The 25,838-nt window shown below is 43.5% G+C and overlaps 1 long non-coding RNA gene across 2 annotated transcripts; it reads left to right on the top strand.

Annotated features, from left to right (window-relative positions):
* Window positions 1–11,975: 11,975 nt before the first annotated feature.
* LOC142073295 (uncharacterized) lies at window positions 11,976–24,462 on the top strand. Of its 2 annotated transcripts, none has more exons than XR_012670097.1 (3): window positions 11,976–12,067; window positions 22,158–22,242; window positions 23,813–24,462. It is a non-coding gene; the product is annotated as an uncharacterized LOC142073295 (long non-coding RNA). The 2 variants fall into 2 exon arrangements; XR_012670096.1 differs by lacking the exon at window positions 11,976–12,067 and adding an exon at window positions 13,277–13,328.
* The last annotated feature ends 1,376 nt before the right edge of the window (window positions 24,463–25,838 follow it).

Raw genomic sequence — 25,838 nt, 5'->3', positions numbered from 1 at the left:
AGTACTGCAATATAGATTATAGAGTATGCCGTGTTTAGTATCTCACCATAGCTTTTACAAGAAAAATGGATGTTTTTCAGATAGTCCTGCTCTTTGGAGGATACAGGTAAAGCAGGTCTTTATGGTAGTTTACTATGTGAAAAGAAAAGGAGTACTTGTGGCACCTTAGAGACTAACCAATTTATTTGAGCATGAGCTTTCGTGAGCTACAGCTTACTTCATCGGATGCATACTGTGGAAACTGCAGAAGACATTATATACACAGAGACCATGAAACAATACCTCCTCCCACCCCACTCTCCTGCTGGTAATAGCTTATCTAAAGTGATCACTCTCCTTACAATGTGTATGATAATCAAGTTGGGCCATTTCCAGCACAAATCCAGGTTTTCTCACCCTGACCCCCCCCCCCACACACACAAACTCACTCTCCTGCTGGTAATAGCCCATCCAAAGTGACCACTCTCTTTACAATGTGTATGATAATCAAGGTGGGCCATTTCCAGCACAAATCCAGGTTTTCTCACCCCCTCTTCCTCCAAAAACCACACACACAAACTCACTCTCCTGCTGGTAATAGCCACTAGCCGTCACCTTCAGCCCCCAACTAAAACCCCTCCAACGCATTATTAAGGATCTACAACCTATCCTGAAGGATGGCCCAACACTCTCACAAATCTTGGGAGACAGGCCAGTCCTTGCCTACAGACAGCCCCCCAACCTGAAGCAAATACTCACCAACAACCACATACCACACAACAGAACCACTAACCCAGGAACCTATCCTTGCAACAAAGCCCGTTGCCAACTGTGCGCATATATCTACTCAGGGGACACCATCACAGGGCCTAATAACATCAGCCACAGTATCAGAGGCTCGTTCACCTGCACATCCACCAATGTGATGTATGCCATCATGTGCCAGCAATGCCCCTCTGCCATGTACATTGGTCAAACTGGACAGTCTCTACGTAAAAGAATAAATGGACACAAATAAGATGTCAAGAATTATAACATTCATAAACCAGTCGGAGAACACTTCAATCTCTCTGGTCACGCAATTACAGACATGAAGGTCGCTATCTTACAACAAAAAAACTTCAAATCCAGACTCCAGCGAGAAACTGCTGAATTGGAATTCATTTGCAAATTGGAACTATTAATTTAGGCTTAAATAGAGACTGGGAGTGGCTAAGTCATTATGCAAGGTAGCCTATTTCCCCTTGTTTTTTCCTAACCCTCCCCTCCCCCCCCCCCCCGACGTTCTGGTTAAACTTGGATTTATGCTGGAAATGGGCCACCTTGATTATCATGCACATTGTAAGGAGAGTGGTCAGTTTGGATGAGCTATTGCCAGCAGGAGAGTGAGTTTGTGGGGGGGGGGGGGTGAGAAAACCTGGATTTGTGCTGGAAATGGCCCACCTTGATTATCATGCACATTGTAGGGAGAGTGGTCACTTTGGATAAGCTATTACCAGCAGGAGAGTGAGTTTGTGTGTGTATGGGGGTGGGGGGTGAGAAAACCTGGATTTGTGCTGGAAATGGCCCACCTTGATTATCATGCACATTGTAGGGAGAGTGGTCACTTTGGATAAGCTATTACCAGCAGGAGAGTGAGTTTGTGTGTGTGTGCTTTTGGGGGGGGGGTGATAAAACCTGGATTTGTGCTGGAAATGGCCCACCTTGATTTTCATACACATTGTAAGGAAAGTGGTCACTTTGGATAAGCTATTACCAGCAGGAGAGTGAGTTTGTGTGTGTGGGGGGGGGGGGGGGCGGAGGGTGAGAAAACCTGGATTTGTGCTAGAAATGGCCCAACTTGATTATCATACACATTGTAAGGAGAGTGATCACTTTAGATAAGCTATTACCAGCAGGAGAGTGGGGTGGGAGGAGGTATTGTTTCATGGTCTCTGTGTATATAATGTCTTCTGCAGTTTCCACAGTATGCATCCGATGAAGTGAGCTGTAGTTCACGAAAGCTTATGCTCAAATAAATTGGTTAGTCTCTAAGGTGCCACAAGTACTCCTTTTCTTTTTGCGAATACAGACTAACACGGCTGTTACTCTGAAACCCGTTTACTATGTAAGTGTCCCTTATGATAGTACCTGTATTTCTAAAGAATCCTCCTTATAGGGAGCATTTGAAACATCTATATTAGCTATTTTCATTCGACAGGGTTGGGCATTCCTTTTTAGTCTGAGAAGCTGCCACTGAACTAGGTATAGCATTAAAGGGTCTCCCACTGTCTCCAGTGAGAATACTAAAGTGACAGAGGGCAATGAATAGGAATATCTTTGGGACTGTTTTCTAGGAGTACAGCTCTAGTTATTAGATACAATTGCACTTTCATCCTAATGAGCAGAAATGTTTCTGGCCAATTTCAAAATATATTGGAGATTAATATTAACTGAGGTCAGTTTTTCTTCAATTACTGAGCTGAAAAGAGAAGGTGCAGCTTCAGGCCTGGGTTCCGTCATGCAGACATTGAACACAAGCACTCAGCTGAGGATATTGCACAGACTTCTTTTGGTTTTTTTTTTAGATGAAGCTGCTCGACAAGTTTTATTCAGTAGGAATAAAGAGAAAGGAGGTGTCAAAGAGAAGAGGAGAAAAGAGAACCTGGAAGCTCTTTGTGGAGCAAGAAAGACAACAGAGAAAATGGGCGTAGAGTAGGGAAAAGGGCCTAGCAATTAGAGAAACAGTATGTGCCACCCTTTTGACATTCTTTCTGCCCCTCTGTTTCCTTGTGCAAGTTATTCCAGTTGCCCAAACATCACTTGAATGAAGAGATTTTTCTGAGTACTTATTTATACTATTTATGTATTTATGCTAATAAATTATTTCCTTGGTAGTTCAAAAGTTTGGAACATTGAGGCTGTGTCCCACCAAGAAAACACTGACATTTGGCATTATAAAGGAGAGAGTACAGAAGATAATTGTTTACAACCTCCAAAAGATACTTTAAGAAACCTATGAACCCCTCAATCTGTGTACAAGACTGGGGAGTATTTACAGCAAACTCAGTGGAAATAAATGTGTATGTGTGTGTTCATGTCATGTGCACCATATCCAGGTGAGTGTGCTGGCAGGAACTTCTTTCTCCAGGGAGCTCCTGGCCTAACACTCCCCATCACATAATCTCAGCAGTTCCATCCACTCAACCTACAACTCCTTGGACTCCACCCTGTGTCTCTGTGCATCCCCTGACTCACCTAGAACCCACCTTCCACACTCAGCGCCCCCCCCCCCCCCACGGCTCACACCACTCACCAAACATACTCAACAGTCACCCATTTAACCCAACACTCAGCCCCTTCACCACCCATGCCTGAGCTGGAATGGGGGAGAAGAAAGGCTCTGGGCCAGCATGAGCAGGAAGCATGTGATTGCTGGGAGTCTATTTCCTTATTCCCTTTCAGTGGAGATGTTAATGCAGTTACAACAGATTTATATCAGTGTAGGTAAGAGCTGGGTTTATTATTAATAGTTATGATGGTAGCCTGCATCATGTGCTAGGTGCTATACACTTAGAAGACACAACCCACTAAAGAAAAAAAGTAGCAAAGAATGGGATTCTGATCCACCTTAGGACACAGTAGTATACAAGCACTCTTACTCCCCAGCCTACCCACACATTAGCGGGGTAAGACTCCAGCTTAGCCCTGGTCTACACTAGGACTTTAGGTCGAATTTAGCAGCGTTAAATCGATTTAAACCTGCACCCGTCCACACAATGAAGCCCTTTATTTCGACTTAAAGGGCTCTTAAAATCGATTTCCTTACTCCACCCCTGACAAGTGGATTAGCGCTTAAATCGACGTTGCCGGCTCGAATTTGGGGTACTGTGGACACAATTCGATGGTATTGGCCTCCGGGAGCTATCCCAGAGTGCTCCATTCTGACCGCTCTGGAGAGCGCTCTCAACTCAGATGCACTGGCCAGGTAGACAGGAAAAGAACCGCGAACTTTTGAATCTCATTTCCTGTTTGGCCAGCGTGGCAAGCTGCAGGTGACCATGCAGAGCTCATCAGCAGAGGTGACCATGATGGAGTCCCAGAATCGCAAAAGAGCTCCAGCATGGACTGAACGGGAGGTACGGGATCTGATCGCTGTTTGGGGAGAGGAATCCGTGCTATCAGAACTCCGTTCCAGTTTTCGAAATGCCAAAACCTTTGTGAAAATCTCCCAGGGCATGAAGGACAGAGGCCATAACAGGGACCCGAAGCAGTGCCGCGTGAAACTGAAGGAGCTGAGGCAAGCCTACCAGAAAACCAGAGAGGCGAACAGCCGCTCTGGGTCAGAGCCCCAAACATGCCGCTTCTATGATGAGCTGCATGCCATTTTAGGGGGTTCAGCCACCACTACCCCAGCCGTGTTGTTTGACTCCTTCAATGGAGATGGAGGCAATACAGAAGTAGGTTTTGGGGACGAAGAAGATGATGATGAGGAGGTTGTAGATAGCTCACAGCAAGCAAGCGGAGAAACCGGTTTTCCCGACAGCCAGGAACTGTTTCTCACCCTAGACCTGGAGCCAGTACCCCCCGAACCCACCCAAGGCTGCCTCCTGGACTCAGCAGGCGGAGAAGGGACCTCTGGTGAGTGTACCTTTTAAAATGCTATACATGGTTTAAAAGCAAGCATGTGAAAGGATTACTTTGCCCTGGCATTTGCGGTTCTGCCTTTGCAAAAGGTTTCTGGGGAGGGCAGCCTTATTTCGTCCTTCATGGTAGGACACTTTACCACTCCAGGCCAGCAACACGTACTGGGGAATCACTGTAGAACAAAGCATTGCAGTGTATGTTTGCTGGCATTCAACCAAAATCACGCGGTGGGAGGAGGCAAAATGCGACCTTGTAACGAAAGCACATGTGCTATGTATGTAATGTTAACAGCAAGGTTTACCCTGAAAGAGTGTAGCCACTGTTTTATAAAATGTGTCTTTTTAAATACCGCTGTCCCTTTTTTTTCTCCACCAGCTGCATGTGTTTCAATGATCACAGGATCTTCTCCTTCCCAGAGGCTAGTGAAGCTTAGAAAGAAAAAAAAACGCACTCGCGATGAAATGTTCTCCGAGCTCATGCTGTCCTCCCACACTGACAGAGCACAGACGAATGCGTGGAGGCAAATAATGTCAGAGTGCAGGAAAGCACAAAATGACCGGGAGGAGAGGTGGAGGGCTGAAGAGAGTAAGTGGCGGGCTGAAGAGAGTAAGTGGCGGGCTGAAGACAGGGCTGAAGCTCAAAGGTGGCGGCAGCGTGATGAGAGGAGGCAGGATTCAATGCTGAGGCTGCTGCAGGACCAAACCAGTATGCTCCAGTGTATGGTTGAGCTGCAGCAAAGGCAGCTGGAGCACAGACTGCCACTGCAGCCCCTCTGTAACCAACCACCCTCCTCCCCAAGTTCCATAGCCTCCACACCCAGACGCCCAAGAACGCGGTGGGGAGGCCTCCGGCCAACCAGCCACTCCCCCACAGAGGATTGCCCAAAAAAAAGAAGGCTGTCATTCAATAAATTTTAAAGTTGTAAACTTTTAAAGTGCTGTGCTTAAAGTGCTGTGTGGCATTTTCCTTCCCTCCTCCACCACCCCTCCTGGGATACCTTGGTAGTCATCCCCCTATTTGTGTGATGAATGAATAACGAATGCATGCCTGTGAAGCAGCAATGACTTTATTGGCTCTGCAAGCAATGATTAAAGGGAGGAGGGGAGGGTGGTTAGCTTACAGGGAAGTAGAGTGAACCAAGGGGTGGGGGGGTTCATCAAGGAGAAACAAACAGAACTTTCACACCGTAGCCTGGCCAGTCATGAAACTGGTTTTCAAAGCTTCTCTGATGCGTACCGCACCCTCCTGTGCTCTTCTAACCGCCCTGGTGTCTGGCTGCGCGTAACCAGCAGCCAGGCGATTTGCCTCAACCTCCCACCCCGCCATAAACGTCTCCCCCTTACTCTCACAGATATTGTGGAGCACACAGCAAGCAGTAATAACAGTGGGAATATTGGTTTCGCTGAGGTCTAAGCGAGTCAATAAACTGCGCCAGCGCGCCTTTAAACGTCCAAATGCACATTCTACCACCATTCTGCACTTGCTCAGCCTGTAGTTGAACAGCTCCTGACCACTGTCCAGGCTGCCTGTGTACGGCTTCATGAGCCATGGCATTAAGGGGTAGGCTGGGTCCCCAAGGATACATATAGGCATTTCCACATCCCCAACAGTTATTTTCTGGTCTGGGAATAAAGTCCCTTCCTGCAGCTTTTGAAACAGACCAGAGTTCCTGAAGATGCGAGCATCATGCACCTTTCCCGGCCATCCCACGTTGATGTTGGTGAAACGTCCCTTGTGATCCACCAGAGCTTGCAGCACTATCGAAAAGTACCCCTTGCGGTTTATGTACTCGGCGGCTTGGTGCTCCGGTGCCAAGATAGGGATATGGGTTCCATCTATAGCCCCACCACAGTTAGGGAATCCCATTGCAGCAAAGCCATCCACTATGACCTGCACATTTCCCAGGGTCACTACCCTTGATATCAGCAGATCTTTGATTGCGTGGGCTACTTGCATCACAGCAGCCCCCACAGTAGATTTGCCCACTCCAAATTGATTCCCAACTGACCGGTAGCTGTCTGGCGTTGCAAGCTTCCACAGGGCTATCGCCACTCGCTTCTCAACTGTGAGGGCTGCTCTCATCTTGGTATTCATGCGCTTCAGGACAGGGGAAAGCAAGTCACAAAGTTCCATGAAAGTGCCCTTACGCATGCGAAAGTTTCGTAGCCACTGGGAATCGTCCCAGACCTGCAACACTATGCGGTCCCACCAGTCTGTGCTTGTTTCCCGAGCCCAGAATCGGCGTTCCACAGCATGAACCTGCCCCATTAGCACCATGATGCATGCATTGTCAGGGCCCATGCTTTCAGAGAAATCTGTGTCCATGTCCTGATCACTCACGGGACCGCGCTGACGTCGCCTCCTCGCCCGGTATCGCGTTGCCATGTTCTGGTGCTGCATATACTGCTGAATAATGCGTGTGGTGGTTAATGTGCTCCTAATTGCCAAAGTGAGCTGAGCGGGCTCCATGCTTGCCGTGGTATGGCGTCCGCACAGAAAAAAGGCGCGGAACGAATGTCTGCCGTTGCTCTGACGGAGGGAGGGGCGACTGACGACACGGCTTACAGGGTTGGCTTCAGGGAGCTAAAATCAACAAAGGGGGTGCCTGTACATCAAGGAGTATTTCAGGCAGGACTGCACGGAGGGTTCCAATAAGAAATGGTGCACCTAAGTTATCGTTGTTATTGGAACAAGGAGGTTAGCCTGGCCTCTGATTGATACATGGCTAGATTTACCTCGCTGCACCTTCTCTGTGAGTGACTGCAGTGTGACCTAGAGGAATGAGTCCCCTAGACAGGGGAGGAGGCAAATGAGTACAAAACAAATCTGGTCTATTTCTTGTTTTGACCCACTCCATCTATCTTTTACATCTTTGGCTGGCAGCAGACGGTGCAGAAGGACTGCATGCCATCCACATCTCATGGCTGCTCGGCAGAAGATGGTACAGTACGCCTGCTAGCCATCCCCATCTCTTGCCTGCCTGGCAGAAGATGGTGCAATACGACTGCTAGCAATCCTCATCTCTTGCCTGCCTGGCAGAAGATGGTACAGTACGACTGCTAGCAGTCCGTATCGCCTGCCTGCTCACCATAAGACGGTTCAATAGGACTGACTGCAGGACTAAAGAGAATGACCTGGTCAAGTCACTCCAAATGTAGTCCCTGCGCCCATGTCTGCCCAGGCGCTCCCAGCCGACGCGGCCAGGAGCACCTCGGACACGATGAGGACGACTACCAGTCGTATTGCACTGTCTGCTGCCAGAAGGCAAGGGGTTGCTGCTACTGTGCAGCAAAGCCGTACCGCGTCTGCCAGCACCCAGGAGACATAGGGTGACGGTTACCTGAGCGGGCTCCATGCTTGCTGTGGTATGGCGTCTGCACAGGTAACTCAGGAAAAAAGGCGCGAAATGATTGTCTGCCCTTGCTTTCACGGGGGGAGGGAGGGAACGGGAGGCTGACGATAACCACCCGCGACAATGTTTTAGCCCCATCAGGCATTGGGATCTCAACCCAGAATTCCAATGGGCAGCGGAGACTGCGGGAACTGTGGGATAGCTACCCACAGTGCAACGCTCCGGAAGTCGACTCTAGCCTCGGTACTGTGGAAGCGCTCCGCCGAGTTAATGCACTTAATGCACTTAGAGCATTTTCTGTGGGGACACACACACTCGAATTTATAAAACCGATTTCTAAAAAACCGACTTCTATAAATTCGACCTTATTCCGTAGTGTAGACATACCCTTAGTGCTTTCTTGAGTGCTGGGTTGAGGAAGCAGCTAGTGCACCCACTGATAGGCCGGTCTCAGGGGCATGGCCAGGCTCCCAGCACTGGGCACATACTGCAGTCAGCAGCTTGCTCTAAGGAAGTGGTGATACATGCTGCTCCTTTTAGGAATAGCAGTCAGCTGTGTTCCCGCCATGTCCTCTAAGCCATCCTGCCCCATGTGAGGGACTTGTCATGACTCAGTCACTGCTCTGCTTTCCCCTGCAGCTCAGACTGACACAGTCAGGATTTTGCCCATGGTAGAACCTCTGGTGCTTTGTATTGCAAGCAAGAGCCCAAGTATCACAAAGTAGACAGTAGAAGACAAACACACTGGTGAAATAATTAATTTAAAAATAATGACACACCTGTTATTTAAACCAGAAATATAGAACATACTTATCTCCTCAGCAGGCAAATATATCAGGTTATTACTGCTTGTGCACCAATATCTTTGTGAAAAAGACAAAAATCTTTTCATTTTATCCCATGCCACAATATACCACATGGAAGCGTGTGGACACACCACATAAGCGAATACCCTACCCCACATGAAATATTATACAATAACTGCACATATTGCTAGATGTTGCCAGAAGATATTCACAAGAAACTTGCCTAGTCCTGCTCCCACAGATGTCAATAGCAACATTCCCATTAACTTCAGTGTAAACAAGACTGGATCCTAACTGAGTAATCCACTTTCTCCATGCAATGCTGGGTGTCTGCACATTGGAAGGCAACCACCTCACTTTCAATATAAAATATTTTCTAGGCAAACACCTTCCGGAATGGATAATACTCTGTTTACAGGCTTGCTAAATTATGGGAGACAGAATGGACAGCAGCTCTAATTATAGTACATTTAAAAGTTCATAGTACTAAAGCAATGTATCAGATTCATATCCAATGGCTAACAGGAGATAGTGTCCTGATATGACATCTCATTCTCCCACCAAGGACAAAATATATGTTATATGGCTCTAACAGGGTTTTTGCTGGGTCTCTTTCAAGAGACAGATCAGTTTACAAATCATGGGCTGGGTCCTTCCCCAGAGATCCAAACAGGAGTGATGAGAGGGGGATGGGGGAACTCATAGATTTGTTAATGCAGCCTCTGGCAGGATCAGACTTTTCATGTTTGCAGCCCAGATGGATCCCTTCTTGTGGGCAAGTTCACAGGAGGCCTGAGGGGCAGTAACCTTGGGGAATTTCTTGTGAACTGTCCCCTAATACAGGAAGGCTTTGAGCATCCTCAGATTGCAGCCTCCCATCTCAACAGAGCCTAGTGAGCCACAAGGAAGGACCTTGCAGAGGGTCTGGAGAAATGATTATTTCCTTCTGCTGCTCATCCACACACCAGGCCAGCAAGTATTTTCCCATTAGGAGCCATGCTGCCATTGGATGGGTCCCTCTGTGTCTGGTTAGTAGAAGCCGTGGAAAGGATCCTGAATAAATAAATTACTGGCAGATTTTTACATGGAAAAATGACAGTACAACAGAAGATGGTGCCATGGAATGTGGCCAGATCTCTGTTATTCTCCTATCTACCAAGTGCTGCAAAAACACCAGGGACATCTTGTCACATGGAACACCTGTGAAGGGACTTTACATAGTGCTATGGTAGGAAGAAGAGCTACAGATGAGACACTTCCCCATGCTATGTTGCCAGGAGATCAACCCATGGAGGGTCTTCGCTGTGCACAGACCCATTGGGGATAATCCTATATCCTTTGGGTTTGATGGATAAGGGCAAGCTCTAAGAGACTTGATAGGGCCAAATCCTGCTCCCGTTCCTCAGGTGTGCAGTCCAGCTCGAATCACTAGAAACGCTCTCCTGAGTCAAGTGAGTAGGACTTGCCTCAGTGAAAGTCAGAGAGCAAAGTTTGTTTCTGTTTATTTATTAAGGCTATAATCTTTGCCAATCTATTTGAGCATTTCTTTCCCGTGGAAGACATATATTTATTTGAAACTCCTAATCATGAGAACAAAGCTCACAGAAAGTACGTGATCCCCATGCTCCATTCCCTCCTCTGTCTCCCCATGGTATTCCAGGTCAAGTTCAAAGTTTTGGTCATCCTCTTCCTAGTCTTCTATGTGATTGGCCCAATTTATTTGAGGAGCCATCTCTCATCCATAACTGCTGTGTTCCACTGGAACGGTGGAACTATAAGTCTCAAGACCGAGATTCACATGCAGATTTTTCTCAGTGGATGGTGTATAATTGTGGAACTCACTCCCACAAACTCTCAGAATGACCAGGAACATCAAGCATCTTCAGAGAGAAATCCACACTTCACTTGTTTTCCCAACTTTCCCACAATAACACAATCAATCACCCAACCAACCAACAAAGAAACCATACAAAATAAACTGTCCAGGTCCTCAAGGCTGAAGGGAGATGAGACAGAAAGAGAAATATATCCTTATCAGTCTGCTTTATATGTTTGGAGATGCCCAGCTATCCTAGTGATGAGAGCCATGTAAGAACAAAACAAGGAAGGAAAGAAGGAAGGATGCATGGATGTATTGATAGAGCTGAGAACTATTGGTCTTGATTCAAGTTTTATTGTTCAGTAGAAACAACTATGGAAAGATTTACATGGGGTAGAACCTAGTAAACCCTTTCAATATCTGTTTTAATCACTGTTCAGAAATAATAATAGGACATACAAATAGTGCATAATGCAAAATTTAAAGAGAAAAACAAATAGGAAAAATGTCTACTGGATCCCCAAATTTCTCTCTTCTTTATCACTTCTTTATCACTCATTGCTGCCAATTTTGGAGAAGTTTTGTCCTTTCTTCTACCACCTCTCTCTACCCCCAAAGTCATCATATCAAAGCATGATTTGTTGTTAATAAACAAAAGCCACATTGTTCAGTGGTTTCCCTGCTGAATAATCCCACATACTTTTTCCATACTTTTGGAAGAGGCTTTACTGTTTGCCCAGCCTCTAATTTATAGTTTATGGTGAAAATTAGTTTCATGGTTCATAAAGGCACACAGACAGTTATCTGAGAAAAATGAATAAACATTTTCTTTAGTTTAGCTTTTTGAAAATGGCCTTTTTCCTTTGTATAATAATCAACTTTTTCTTAAGCATCTAATTTAATCTGAAGGCTCCATCTTGTGGCAAAGTAGAGCAAATTCACCTAGTATGAAGATCAAAACTTTACATTTTCTATCCCTTTCTCTATAATAATTTAAGACCTGATCCTACAAACACTAACACATGGACTTAAATTTAAGTGCACAAGTAGTCCCACCGAAGTCAATGAGATGTGAGTCCTGAGTCCTGCACAGCTTCACATACGGCAGAATCTATAGTAAGGAGCCAGGGAATATGGTAATGTGCAGTAAATTTTCCTCTTGCATTCTGATATGCACCCACAATTTGCAGATGATTCCTATCTGCTTAGGCAGTAACAAAAATATTTCTATTCTGCCATATCAAGATGTGGATTTTTGTTGATAGCAAGTTAATGTGGTTTAGAGAAGCCCTCACTAAGGATAGGTTTTCACTGCAATCAAAGGTGTCATTGCAGCATGTATAGACATGCACTAGCTAGATTAAAGCTAGCGTGGGTAAATTCCACTAGCAGTGAAGCTGTGACATCATGGGCTTCAGTACAGGCTGCACAAGCCTGCCTGGGACCCTGGGTATTTATGAGAGCAGCTAGCCCACCCTTAAAATGGTAAGCCCTATCGCACTGTTTTGGGGTAACAAAAACCAAGCAGCTATTTCACAATGAAATTAAGCATTACTTGAAAACAGGGGCCTATGCTCTGTGTTGCATCAGATTTATAGCTTGTAACTCAAATCAAAAATTTACACCAAGATACAGCTAGTTTAGCAGAGTGGGGAAATCAGGCTCAGTGTTTTTGGCACTTTATTGTGATTTTGAAAAGTGGTCTTGTTTCTGCATGAAAAGGACAACATTTTTAATGGTCAGATTCTGAATTTCGGATGAAAATGAATTAATTTTTCAGACACGGGACATTTTATGGAACATTGAAAATGTGGTGAAAATTTTGTAAGACAGCCTCAAATAAAATGCTGAAAAAAGTTACTGGACATTTGTCACTTCTGAACAACTCAGATAGTCATTTTGGCTCTAATGCTGTAATTGGAGAATTGGTGGGAGGTCCCAATTAATTCAGTGGGGCTCTGCACAGGTGGATCCCTCTGCAGGATCAGGATCTTATTTGTTTTCCAGAGCAGGCTGTATAATACTTTTGTGTTCACCTTCACTCTTCCCTCATTTCTTCAGACCACACCCCCTTTTCCAGGCATTTGCAAAGATTTTTATCATCTTCAGGTTGGGGCCACTTTGTTGCAACCAATGGCAATAACCTAAGCAGCAGGAGGCTGTAGCTTGTATGTAGAATGTGGAGGCAGCCATTCTAGCAAATAGCTCCATCCTTATCAGCATGTCATCCAAGGGAGCATGTGGCCATAAACTGTTAATGCAAAAATATACAAAAGATTTTTTGTAGGCAACAGCAAAAACCATCTGTCCAACCAACAAACCTCTGGAGAATCCCACGTAATGCAATTCAGTCAAATATGATTACGTTTGAGTGCACTTATATGATAGTTCTCTTACTTGCATCTAAAATGTGAGTTTTGTTGTCCAGTGCTGGCAGGGTTCTCTTGTCTAACATAATTTATGTCCATTTTAAAATTACATCTGTGCTGCAAAGCAAAGCGAGCACCAGAACAAAATAACTATTCTTATATTTGGTTTTAGGTCAGTTGGCAGAGATGTCAGTTCCACAGCCATCTCTGAGCAATAGCTTTTCTTGAACTAACCGTGCACTTCAGACTGACCAGGGTAGGATTTTGTCCGTCATCTCACGCATTCATCAGTTAATGTGACTTAATTTCCTCTTGAACTTGATGACTGAAGAAGCCAAGAGGAGATAGTCAGCGGCTCCCCAGAACATGTGGGAAGAGTGAGTATATCCAGAGGTTTGGATTCAAAATTGGTTGATTTAGAACTGGAAGATGTTTCACATTTTTCAACTAAGTTTGAATCAATTTTAATAACACAAAAGAGAGAGAGAGAGAGAGAGGAGTTTTGTTTCCAAAACTGGTAAGAGCAACATGCCTCCTCCCATCACCCAGTCTGGTCCATGGGTAGACAGCTGTGAATGATGACTTCTACATTTGTGCTTTTGAAAACCTCCCCCAGACTGCACGTGTAATATAAGGCACCATGCACAATCCTATTTAAGTAATGGAAATCTGTGTAGTGTCATGTTAATGCATAGCTCCCTGCTAGTCACTAAGCAGGAGCTGGATATTTGTCTTGGGCATTTGTCCTTGAGGTTTATTGTGCTAAAACAACTTGATCCTGCTGCCCTGTTACCACTCTCAGCTATTCCATATTATTAAACTGGCAATTTGCCTCATAGGGTTTTTTTCAAAGTGAAATAGACATTTCCCCCTCTATTTCTACAGCAGCTCTGCCCCAGTCAGAAACACATGAACAATTGGTTCTGTCTTACAGTTACCCTCCATTCCCTAAAGAGAGGTATTGTTTCCAGTCCAGGTACTCATTAGATGTGCTTTCAAAGTTTGACCCTATGTTGAATCAGGCTTAGTGCCACAAATGAGTGGAGAGATGCATGTTAACAGAGTGCTCACTCCTGCTGTCTCTCAGACAAGCCTCAGGGAGCTAGCTGTAGTAAACTGACACTGTTGGGCTGACTTTCTGCTGAACAGTTTGATAGGCTGGAAAACCAAGTTGTCTTCTGCATCCTTTCGTGAACATGTAAGGAGTATAAAATGGTTTGCTCAATAAGGCCTATTTTTAATAAGGCAACTTTACATATAGTACACTGAACCCTCTCTAAAGCAACGACCTAAGACACTAGTCAAGGCTAGCTGCACAGCACAGATGATCCATCTATCTATCCAGCCATCCATATATTTCCAATGTGCTTATCTCTGTAGTATTTGAATACTGAAGATCTTTATATGAAGGTTAAAACAAAAATGTTCTGGGAACTTTGGGGCTGCTTTAAGGTGCTGGCTTAATGGGCACCAACTTTAGGGTGTCATCCTTACAGCTGGTTGTATTCTATTACTCTGGTCTTTGCTAACGCTGTTGCTTCTATATAACATAGGGGACATCTCAAACCATTATAATCTTGGTTTCAGAGTAACAGCCGTGTTAGTCTGTATTCGCAAAAAGAAAAGGAGTACTTGTGGCACCTTACAGACTAACCAATTTATTTGAGCATAAGCTTTCGTGAGCTACAGCTCACTTCTCATGAAAGCTTATGCTCAAATAAATTGGTTAGTCTCTAAGGTGCCACAAGTACTCCTCTTCTTTTTTCATTATAATCTTGTCTCCCTCACCAGATCAACATTGGTCTATCTTAGATATTTATACATTGACAGTCACTGTCATATCGAGGAGCTGAGTATGAGCCCATGAGTCCTCCTTCCCTTCTGTGGTTCCCGAGAACATGAGAATGAAATATGGATGAGTGCAGGAAGAAGCAGATGCTCAGCTTAATTAGCATGTGGAGAAATATTACAATTGTTTTTGTTTGTAGTTGTAACAACTAGGAAACATTTAACATATTGAAATATCATTCTTTCTTTGGGCCTGTTTTATTTTTTCCCCATACCAGCTGCAATACTGAGTTACTAATTAATGCAGCATGATGTGGTAGTAGATTTAAGGTACTATATTCCCATTGTTATTCCTTAATAATTTTGGTAGGAACTACTTACTTTGAGGATTTAGTTTGCCTCTAAATATGCCAAGTGATCGAAACCAAGCAATGCATGTATGGCTCTGCATGGACTCATACATGATTTCACTTTTGGAAAGAGACAAGAACAAAATCTTACTTTCCAAATGAACGTAAATCATCTTGTACATGAACATTATGTAGTCTAAGGGCTAAGGATGATCCAGACCTCCTTTCTATCTCAGACAAGCTTTCCTTGACTTCACCATGAACTTGGTTGAATAAAGAAAGAATAAACACTGAGAAAAATGAGGCCTCCTATATGGTGGTGCTGGCATAGGCTTGCCAACCCTCCAGGACTGGCCTGGAGTCTCCCAGAATCGACCTTGAGCTCCCTGTGACTATTGAAAGCAACCTAGGAGATTTTAATTGGATATTTTAAGAAAATGACATTACATCATGTTGGGGGAAAAAAATCTCCTGGAATAGCTTTGGTCAGAGTTGGCAACTCTGGCAGTGTGTGCATGTGCTATGAGCATGTGTGTGTATGCACAGTGTGAGGCTACCAACAAGTCTGCATGCAAGAGCAGGCTGAACACAGCCTGCTTTGCAAGGTTTGTGTTTTAACTTTGTTGCAACCCTGCAGGCACCTTCCTGCAGCCCTCCTTGGCCCCAAGGCTGAGAAGCGATTCTCTAGATACTCAGGGACTTTTTCTCTCTTAATATGGTCTCAGAGTTGAATGTACTCAGTCCCTTAAAATAAACAAGGAAGCAACAGCCTTCTGCACTGTAAGACCCAGGAACAATTTTGGATCATGGTTCAGACTGAAAAAACTCCTTCATGAGTTTGATTTTTTAAATATAGATATATTATTGCTTCTGCTGTTGCCATGTCCAAAGCCTGTACAGATTGAACAGCAACACAAATCTTGTATAAGGGATAGAGGAACTTTATTAACACTTTATACCTCACCACAGTATCATGTATCCCATCTATGACATCATGGTGTGGTATAAAGGTCTAATCAATATAATCTCAGGATGGCAGCATTACTTATAAATGTCAAAGCCATGATGGACTGTGCAGATCATTCCAAAAGAATGGTGATAAAGCCTTCACACCATACCATCCTATATATGGCACATATGGTTCGGAAAAAGTATTTTAGAAATGTTTAGAGCATTTTCAAATATTTTATTTGGACTCTTGTCTTTGCAGATCTTTGCCTTTAAAGCCAAGTGCCTTAGTTACCCTGAGTCCAGTTGTGCAGGGCTCTGGGATTGCCATAAAAACCTCTTAGAAATGGCCTAAAATAACTGTTCTACTTTTAAAAATGTCACAATTTAAAGATCAGCCATCTAGAAGCAGTTGGGGGAAGGGAAGTCTGCAGCTCAGGTTTCGTCCTCCACTGGCATCACTCTACAGGTCCCTCATGCTCTGGCATGAAGAGGGAAGTGAGGAGATAAGGGTTTCAATGTAAAAGAGCTAAGATATTTTTCAAATATATTTGGAGACAGTCTTTGTACACCTCATAGAATCTGTAAAGGGCAAAATCATACTTTTCCTGGGCAGTTCACCCTCCAGATGACTCTGTTGAAGCATCTACATACTTAATGACAGAGTGGCATCTCTGCTGTCTTCATGTGTCAATGACAGTACAGATTTGGGGCACGGAAGACAAAACTGCCAGAGTGGCAGGCTAATGGTTACTTTAAGACACAGGAATCCAGAAAAGCACATAGGGGTTTGGAAGATGATTCTGTGCTGTGTCAGTGCCCTGGTTTACTGTAAGAGGCACACGAAGGGAGGAATATGAATTCAGGCAGAGAATGGGAGTTTGATTTGCATTGACCACAGTGAATAGGAGTATTGTGACAAGCAATGGACAGCAATGGTATGTCTTGTCACCGCAATATCAAAAACATGCTTGTGTCTAATGGTGAAGAGAAATTGTTTAAGGAAAACTCATGCCTGAGAAAATGTTACATTTCAGTCTCACCAAGGTCAGAGAGGACTGGCCTCATCATGTTAGCCTAGCCCATGGATTGAGCTAATAGGAACCCAAATGTATCTATGTTTAGTGCTCAGAAACTGGTGTAAACTCTTCGTGCCAATTTTCGCAATTGCTCATTATTCTCCGTTCCTCTTTGAATCTGCAGTTGTGAAAGGGAGGGGGTGGGCTAGTGGTTTAGGCACCAGAGTGGGATTCAGGATGCTCTGTGGTTAGGTTCCAGCTCTGCCATGGATTTTCTCTGTGACTTTGGGAAAATCACCTAATCTCCCTATGCTTCAGTCTCTCATTTATAAAATGGGGGAAGTCCTTCTTCTATCTCAGCATTGTGTCCCTCTTGTCTACATTTAGGCTGTAACAACAACTATACACTGACTGCAGAATCAATGTACTGCAAGGCTGTCAAATACCACTCCGATACACGTTTGGGGGGAAGAAGGGTACCAAGAAGCTCTACTTAAAAAAAAAAAAAGAAAAAAAAGGCCCGAGAGGAACTCGTATGATTGTACTGCTCAGTGCAGTCAGAATTTGGGAATCCCATAAACAGAGTGAGCACCTTCAGTGGATCAGAGACCGTAGCTCTGCAAGGGCTCCTTGTGCAGCACCTCATACCTGGGATTTGGGACTAGGCATTATGGCACTATAAAGATCCACCAGCTGCTCCCCTTGATTGGGAGCAAAGCACAAGTGGCCTCTTTTCTGTCGCGCCCTTTGGTGTAAGTCATTCCCAAAAAACTGCAGGAGCACTGGGCTTCTCCTGCTGCTTCCAGCTCCTCCTTCTTCCCTTTCCAGCTCCTTTGACAACACTCCATTTACCCTCCTCTTCTCTCCTGCTCACAGGGGTGAAAGTAACTGAGGACACTTACCAGGGTGGAGCCTTGGGTAGAAGGGGTGGGGTCAGCATCCCCCAGCCAGCCCTTCCAGGCCGCCTGGCCCACGCTGCCTGGGGCTCCTGTGTTGATTTAAAGGGCCTGGGGCTCCGGACGCTGCTGCTTCTGCTTCACTGATTGTGCCTTTCTTGAGTTTGTATTTTCATTGCCTATCAAGGTGATTAGTAAGCTTGGGTTCCCACTGGATTCATCTCTGCTCTGTAGCAGACTGTGCCCCTTAACAATGAGATTTCTCCTAAAGCCAGAGGATTGATAACCAGATCAACTTAGAAGGAAAATACTAAGGATGTGCCAACACCCACTATCAGGGAAAAGCCAAACTAAAGAGGTATTTCTTTAAATGAGACCTACATGTAGCAAGCGGTGCTCTGATGTATCTTCAGAAAGTGACTGCCTCTTATTATGTCTTATTAATCATCAGCTGGCATAAAGATTGCATCTTTTTCTTTCTGATGTGGGCCTTACTATGATTATCTATGCCTTTCTCATCTTTAGTCTGTGGCCAACTTTGGACCATCCCTGAATGCCACCTGGAAGCTTCTGTTAGAATGAAGCTACCACTGTTTACGTAGACACAGAGTTGACAATTTATTACAGCTATGCTCCAGGATCTGTAGTGGCTGCCCTCACTTCTGAATGCAGTTCAAAGAGCTGATTTCCCACAATGCCTGAAACAGTTAGGACCCACTTCTTCCCCATAGTCTATTGATTGATAGGGAATCTGCTGTTGTTGCCCTCCAGGACTATACCTGCAGGAGCTGGAAGGAGGTTGTTCTCAGATGCATGCAGTAGCTATGGCAGTCATGCTCTGAAGATACATCAGAGCGCCATTTGCTACATGTAGGTCTCATTTAAAGAAATACCTCTTTGGTATGGCTTTTTCCCTCATAGTGGTTGTTGGCACATCCTTAATATTTTCCTTCTAAGTTGATCTGGTTATCAATACTCTGGCTCTAGGAGAAATCTCATTGTTAAGGGGCATAGTCTATGTATTGACTACCTCCTTTAGGAAAATGCTGTATTTTTTGTTTTATTACATGCATTCATAAAGCACTCACCACTATCACAGATGAGTGGCATTTAAAACGAAAGAATAATAATTTATTTGAGTTAACCAGGCCAGAGTACAGTTAATCTGGACCTGCAGTCACATCAGCCGTTGCTAGTTTCAATTCTCCAAACATGCTCTCTTCAGGAATCATAAAGGATTCTGAAAGAACTATGGCTTCTTTTGTCTCTGTAACATGTCTGCTAGCCTGAAACAGGATGACCTTCCAGTTTCATTTCTGAATAATGAGGCAAAGAATGTGTTCAGTATGTTGACTAAACCACCCTCATCTGTAACAGATTTCCCATTCATGTGTATAAACGGCCAAAATGACTTTTTGCTGGATTGTTTATGTTTAACAGGAGTGTCTTGGTCTATTATGTTTATCTGTTTAGCTATTTTTATTTTATGTTCTCCTTATCACTTCTCTACTATCCTTTATTTGTTATCAGTTTATTTCCATCACTCTCCTTTTCAGATAACTTAAGATTTCTAATAACTCACTTTACCCAATTGTAGGTCCTTGGATTTCTACAGTCCAGCAGAATATCTTCATTTTGTTAGTTACCACCTGTCATACTGCTTATATTCAGTAATTGTACTGTCTCTAAGAATATAACTTCAAAACTCAGTGCATAAAACTCTTAGATTCAACGTTATATATAGAGAGAGCTTTACAAATATGCCTCAGCATTTAGATCTACACTGTCCCTATACACTGGACCCTGTAGTAGCGATGCCTGATGTACTCATTGAGATGGAATATATGGGCCCACAGAGTCAAAGGTGTTAACATAACCCGGTCACTGTCTAACATTAAGCAGTTTTAAACAAGGTCTGGGGTTTGGTACAGAGAGACTTCCGGGTGTTTACTATCATGGCAAATACACCATTAAAAATCCTTTAAACCTTTATTAAAGATACAGAAAAGGAGGGGGAAAATAGTAAAAGCATTTCATATGTAAAGTATTAAGAATGGCTTTCATGCCTTGTTCACTTTCCCTTTAGCTGTAGAGAGTCTTTACAAGGAAAAAAAATCCCTTGCTTGACAGTCTCTTAGAAGGTATTAAAGATGGTGATAAACCATCTTTTGGGTAAAAGAGAAGTTAGTTGAGATGGGCTAGAGCTGTTGTTATTACAGTCCAATCCCATTTCCTAGAAGACAAAACAAGACAAATAGGAAAAGAAGAGCAACGGGAAAAAATACAGCTTCTGTCTCTGATGTTGACTCCCACTTGCAGCCTCCGAGTTGAAAAAACCCAGGCTCAGCACAAGCCACTCCAAGACCTGGCAAACTTATACCATATCAGGCATTGCTTTTAGCTGCCTTTTTTTGGTCACAGGAAGTGCTTCAAAATATGCAGTCTTGGCCAGCTAAGCCAGACTCTGATTAGACAGTAGGCAACAGAGGAGAGATGGGAAAGAGAAGAAATAAAGTGGGCAAGGAAAAGAACACAGGGTCAGGGGAGACATAAAGTCTCACATCCCAAGAAGTATTTGGTATTCAGCCAGAGCCGGTGGAGGTGGCAATATCATCTGGGTCCCTCTCTCTTGCCCGGGCTGGTCAAGATGTCTGTCAGGATTAGGATAAAGATGGTTTGGGGTCCCAGGAGATGGTGGGGGTGGTAGCTATGGTGGCGAAGCTTGCTCCAATAGACAATTTTGCTCCCCAAAGTCTTTCTTTAAAGACCTCAGAAAGGAACGATGGGTGGAATAGCCCATCCCCTCATTAATTTCTTCACCAGCCAGGCCTAATTTCCGATACACCAATTTTGGTTTGCTGATTTCTGATCCCACACTTCTCTGCTTCACCAGGCATGATCTTAACCACATCCGTGAACCAATAGGCCTTTTTGTTTGGACTAAATTGGTCTGTCTCACTTTTTCATCTTTCCCCATCAACATTTGTTGTTATAGGTTATTAGGTCATTTTATAAACTATCACTCACTTTTCACAGCTGAGCTCACAATTAAGATAAATGTGTATGTGCAATTATCACCCCATGCCTCCAAGAGCAGAGAGAGAGCATGGCTACTACATCACCTTCAGAGCACGGGTCGCAAGTCCTCCTTCTCCTGTGCAGGCCTAGTTGCCTGGGCACATCTAGAGATGTGGAACTGTGACCCGCCGTGTCACCACCTCGGAGAGTCGGCTGCCAGTTGAGGTGCTAGACTCACACAGTGCTTTAACTCGGGGACTGCACTCCTGATTTCATACAATATTACAGTATCAAGCCATTAAAGTTAAACATGTGCATCCATTTTTGTAGACTCGGGGCCTTATAATCCCTTCTTAGGGTGAAATTTACCCCTGCGCAAAGGGCCAGCCTAAACCCTATGCAGCACTTAAGTCCTGTTTAAGCCCAATTTTGAAGACTTTAGGGGTGAATTTCATGCTTATTGAATTTTAATCTTACTCTGCAGAATTGCCCATAAACCACAGAATTAGTTACATATACATGCTTCCCTGAGGCAAGCCCCACAACCTCACACTGTACTGATGCAAGCCCTCCCCTCCTTTCAAAACAAATGATATGCAATTAAACATTTTAGTGGTGCTTTTTATTGTTTATTTGTGGTTGACACCCAAAGCATCTTTGTATTCACACCATACACACTATTGTAATCATCTTTGTGCAAAATATGTCTTGAGGTATAATTTAAAAACTAATAACACACTGATCCTTAATGTTCTTGTGTAATGTCTGTATTAATGCATATTAAGAGCTATGGACAAAAGCTGAAATTATAACTAAAATGTGTTTATCAGACAAGTCTGGAGCGGCGGGTGGGGGGTGGGAAACTGATTTTCCAAAGGCAAAGAAAGGACAAGCTGATGCTCTAATCTGGTGTCGTCAAAGTTGATTGGCAAACATCCATCAAGTGGCCATTCCTAGCAATGAAGGGGGGCAGGAACACATTGATCTGAATTTTAGCAAACAACCACATGGAAGTTCTTTCAAACTGAGACTTGATGTCTCTGTCCTCACAGCTGGAATGAACTCTTCTTAGGGATAATCCCCTCAGGAAAATGCATTTGAAATAGTGACTGCACCATAAAAGTGAGGAGCAAAAACACCCCCAAGCTCTCTCTCCTGATCTGTCCCACTGTCAATCTCTCTTTCAGCTAAGAAGAGAAAGGAACCAGCCCTTTGATTTTGTGGGAATTCTTGAGGAGAAAATTTGATCAGCGTTGTTGCTCAGAACCTGTGGTAAGGATTTTACCTTGAACCAAGTCTAGCTTGTTAAGCTTTAGCTACTAGAAAGTGTTTTATCTTTATTTCTCTTGTACCCATTTCTGACTTTAATACTTATACTTGTACTCACTTAAAATCTATTTCTTTGTAGTTAAATACACTTTTTTTTTAATAAAAACTAATCCAGGGCTGTGTTTAAATTGAACTATCGGTAACTCCAGTTAAAGTAGCAAACTGTTGAATATTGACCCTTTACAGGAGCAATGGACCTTTAATATCTGAACTGGCCAGGAAAGGGCTGGACAGTGCAGAACACATGGCTTGGGAAAATTTTGGGACTGGGAATATGTTGAGAATTAGTTGTTTTGTAAAATCTCCAGTGCCATTAGTTCTAGAGACAGGCCACAAGTAAAACATCCAGTGCCTGCTGGTGCCCCTAAAATATTGATATACTTTGTAATTACACTGAAGTACCACACTGGACTTCCCTCTCAGAAGGAGCCCCTCTAGAAGTTTGTTCTTCTCCAAATGGGGTGTCCTGGCAGCAGGCAATCAGTGCTTCTGGTGGTGAAATACCATCATTGGAACTACTGCTTCTGAGGCAGAAATTTTGGGACTAGTAAATAAAATAAATAAAAATCCTGGTAGCACCTGTGGTTCACAGATAGTGATACAGCTAACATCCTCACCTCATCTGTAGGGGCTCCAAAAAGCCCTCCAATTGCTCGATAATTTCAGTTGGATATAGATTAGTGTGTCCTTTGCCTCCTTCTTCCACTCATGCAATCTGCATGTCAGCCATACACTTGGCATAGTACCTGTGCAACAAATTAATTTACATTCCAAATCCACTTCTCCCATCTAGCCTTCTACCACTGAAATCATTCTTTGGTGCACACTGATTCCACTCTTGCATCTGTATCTTAGACCACTGCATTTTATTTATTTAAATCAGATTGCAAATGCTCAGAGATTATATGCCCTCTTGCTAACAAATTGTGAACCATTTGTTTATATTTTTAAAGGCATTTATAGTTAGGTACAAAGGAACCTTGCTAATTAGCTACATGTAAACGCAGAGGTGGATATACAGGTCAATGTTATAAATGATACACTCTTTCTTTTGGTACACTTCCTTATATGCAGTGAGGTATATGCAATAGTGCAACATTGTTATAGCCTAACAGAAAAGCATGTTTTTGGTACAGCCTCCATGTAGGTGTTCATTAAGATATTGTTATCTACAGGTAACACCACAAGTAGATGCTGGAATTGTGTATGTATGTCACATAGGTAGAATGTGGTTTGTTGGCTGAAGAGCCATCCGATCAGATCATATTCTGTTTGGGCGTGGTGCAATGTGGTTTTAGCTTTGCGCTGTTGCTACATGTCCATGTCTTGGCTTAGGATGAATACACCAATAAGCAGGACTTTCAAGACTGACGTGACAGGGCAGCTTCCTGTGGGTCATGGCTTCAAGGGCACTGTTAGACAGCAGAGTGATTCAGGAGTTTTAGGAGTGCTCACTTTTAAAAGCAGGGTATTTTTCACTCTGAGGAAGAACGTCCTTATTTGTCATTCACAGGAAACATCTCCCACGTACCTAGAGATGGGCCTGCACCAAAACCCTCCAAACTTGGGGGACGTTCAGCTCCAGGACCAAACCCTGCAGCAAGCGGAAGCAACCCCTAGAGCCAGACATCTCCAACTGTCGAGAAAGTGCTGCTGTGCATCCAAACAAACTTTATAGCTCCAGCTTCTCTCTGCTTTTGTGGCACCAAATCCATCTTTGCATTTTCTGCACATTCCTCTCTCACCAAAGCACAGATCCATCGACAAGCTGCATACAGTTCTTTCTGTCCCGTGGCTCATCTAGCTGCTGGACTGAGTTTACTACGCTATCTGTCCATCTCTTATCTGCCTTTCTTCTTTACCTCTAGCTGCAGTTTTATGCTATTTCTCTGCTTTACACAATGGCCCCCTTTTAACAGGCCTCTCTTTATTTGAAAAAGAGTTTGCAGTTTATTTTTTGATTAGACTGTCAATAAACCAGCAGGTCATAATCACACAATGAAATGATGTGGACTTGAATGCACTGTGATCACTCCCTTGTTCTGTGTGAGCTGTAATTCAATGCAAAACCCTCTGTCATTTTACATTTTCCAGTTCTTTCATTCATTCCTGCTTAGCAATTAAAAATGGCTTACAAATAAACACTCGGGATGATTTCCGAAATGTTCTGTATTTACTTGCAAGACTGGTACTTCTGTCATTGGCCCACTTAAGTGGTTTTGAAAGATTGTATACAGGTTCCTTTTACAATATATTTGAAGTTTGTAATCCTGCTTAAATACACAGAAATAGGAAGGATTAGCAAACTGCCATGCTGAGGCCAAAAGAAGAGAGAGCTAAAGGCAATCAAGGAACAACCTATCAGATGCATAAAATATATTGGAGGAAAAGTGGAAAACTGTCAACAAAAATAATACGTTATGGATCCTCAAGCCTTTCCGTTTATGCTAGAGGAAGCCTAAAATAATCTGTGGTTTTTGATGCTTGATTTAGTTTTCCACAAGCCTAATTAACACCAGATTAAGTTTGCTGCCACGATAGTTTATTGCTGAGATTGACAAATACTTGCTGTTTATTTGTTTTCCATAAAGAATGACTGGAGTCAATAACAGTATGACACTTTTAATAATCTTGAAAACAGTGTGGTAATATTCATGTATATTAACTCTGGTCCTTACAATAAAAAGAGCCCTGCAAATTAAGGCCCTGAGCCTCTACCCTTTAGCCACAAAAAATTCCCATTGATTTAACTGCCTCTGAAGTTAAGCTTAAAGTTAAACACGTGCTCAAGTGCTTTGCTGAATAGAGGCCCGAGACTCTCCACAACTGATTCATATGAAATAATGACTTGCGCAGATACAGGAAACAGCCTAAAATGAATTCCATATGTATCAAGATGAGAATAGAGCCCTCACTGTGAATATTCAATATCAGAGAAATAGTGAGTCAAAATCATTCCTATTGCTTGGCTTCAGTGTCATTATGTCAACGGGTAATTTGGCCTATTGCCTTTAAGCACCTGACTCCAACAGAAATCTTGAAAGTACACAGATACACTCTGTACAACCATATGTACTAGATAAGGTCCCAATCATGCAAACGTGTAAGAAAGAAACTTTACTTAGGTAAGTAGACCTATTGAAGTCAATTGAACTACTGATGTGGTAAAGTTACTCACATGTGTTTATGGGATCAGATCCTATGCCTGCAGTTGGGGTTGAGATCCATTCTAGGGACGGTCAGACACCCCATCCAGCCCTATTTATTCGTGAAAATATTTGGAAATAAACTTTATAAATTATTCAATCACATCTGGTGGTTTGGTGCTGCTGCTTCTAGGCTGCATCAAAACCACGAGATACAGAGGTTGGCAAGAATGGATTACAAAAGTTAACCAAACTCTTTCAAACCTGCCAGAAGTTTGTGCTTGCGTGCAGTTGGAGATCTGGGCAAAGGTTTGTCAGGATTCGGTATTTGACTGGAATTGATTCACCCACTCATAGTTCCCATTCATTATACAATGCGAGAACCAGACAACA

Source organism: Caretta caretta, chromosome 9, assembly GCF_965140235.1.
Source record: "Caretta caretta isolate rCarCar2 chromosome 9, rCarCar1.hap1, whole genome shotgun sequence".
Lineage (NCBI taxonomy): Eukaryota > Metazoa > Chordata > Testudines > Cheloniidae > Caretta > Caretta caretta.
Note: the sequence above shows the minus strand (reverse complement) of the source record. Positions and strands in the feature narration are given on the sequence as shown.